We start from the raw sequence: 1,655 nt of genomic DNA, 5'->3' as shown, positions 1-1,655 counted from the left end.
ACGGGGGTATTTAAGGAGCTGAGATGTTTTAGCACGTACTACTTAGATCTCTGTTTTTTCCTCTCTGTATACGTAAGTGAACATGAACTAAATATAACACGGCTGCTATTGAAAACAACCCGGACAAATTTCTCCCTGCGACAAGAATAATGATTGTCATTGTCACTATCAATGTTCGTGTTTGCTCTTTGAGATCCAATTCAAACTTAGAAAAGACGCGAACTAAGTAGAAACAAACGTTGATGAAAAAGTAACAGATGTCTATAAGAAAGTGCACATTTAAATGAAAATAACTCAGTAATCTTTTCAACAAAATATGAATCACATAAAATTCATTGACTTCAACTAGGGTTATGCCAAATTGTATTTGTCAATATAAAGAAACTTACTTTCCTTTTCGAGAAATATGAAGTTTTGACAATTTCAATCAAAAAGTAAAACGCAAAACTTTATAACTTAAGAAAAAAAAAAGGATTCATAATGTGTAATTTTTGCATTAATTAAAGAACAAATGTGAGGCAGCGTGGTGGAATCAGGCTCTCGTCAATTTTTGGGCATATAGAGTTATTGGTATCATCTTAAAGCTTGTTCATTTGTCTCTATTTGAGTGGAAAAAATATCCATTTATCCGGAATACAAGTCGACATATTTGCGAATGAAGGGGGTGGGGGTCACCTGTTTTCAGAGGTAATATTAGTGAGAAAATGGCCGCCAAAGATTAGTTATTTCCTTAGCTTAAGAGTCCGTGATAACTGAAAATTTATATTTTTTGTGCCTTTAATCAACATTTCTCAGAAAAATCCTTACTGAAATGAGTTCTTTAATGGACATGAAAGGTGTTGAGTCAAAAAACAAAAATTCGAAAAAAATTCACGAACCTGTGGAGAAATGCAAGTTTCTTCACTTTCATTATTTTGACCAGAACCTGATTCCACCACGCTGCCTCACAAATTTATGTGAAACAAATTTTGCCAAATAAACTCAGGAAAATAGATTGCTCCTTGTGCTATTTCTCTTCGAACACTCTTAAATACACAACCAGAAATTTGGAATAACTTTTTGACATGTTCCTAAGAAATCAATGAAAAGTCCGTTTGGCAGTGTCAACAGATACGACACGACACGACTCGACAAAAAAACGTGTCGATTGGAAAGCCGCTTGCTGCATTTTTAGCTTGGCGGGTCATGACTCGTGAGCCATAGGCCTCGCCGGAGATAAAAAAAACAATTCTAATTTTGAGTTCGGATTAAAATTCTAATATCATATTCATAATCAGGGCCTCAAAATTAGCAAAGTCTACGCTCAAACCACCTGGATGCATTTTAACAATTTTATCATTTTTCAATTAAAAACCCATTCATTTCTTATTCTCGTCTTGGGTTCATTGACCTCGACAATTTATAGCCTTGTTCCGAGGACATAGCCCGCCACAACAAGCAGTATCCGAGGAATAAGTAGGCCAACAGACTAGACGGGTGTCTTTTCCGGTCTGTGTGGAAACACAAGACGGAAACGATCTAACCGATTTTCTTCCTTCCGCCTAAAAATCTGGCCGTGTCCGTCCCAGTGGACACGTAATAATAATAATAATAATAAATAGCATTTATACTGCGCATTTCCATTTCCTAAAAGATGCTCAATGCGCATTACAATG

This window comes from Aplysia californica, unplaced genomic scaffold, assembly GCF_000002075.1.
Source record: "Aplysia californica isolate F4 #8 unplaced genomic scaffold, AplCal3.0 scaffold00960, whole genome shotgun sequence".
Classification (NCBI taxonomy): domain Eukaryota; kingdom Metazoa; phylum Mollusca; class Gastropoda; order Aplysiida; family Aplysiidae; genus Aplysia; species Aplysia californica.
The sequence above is the reverse complement of the archived record's forward strand: the minus strand, read 5'-3'. Positions refer to the sequence as shown.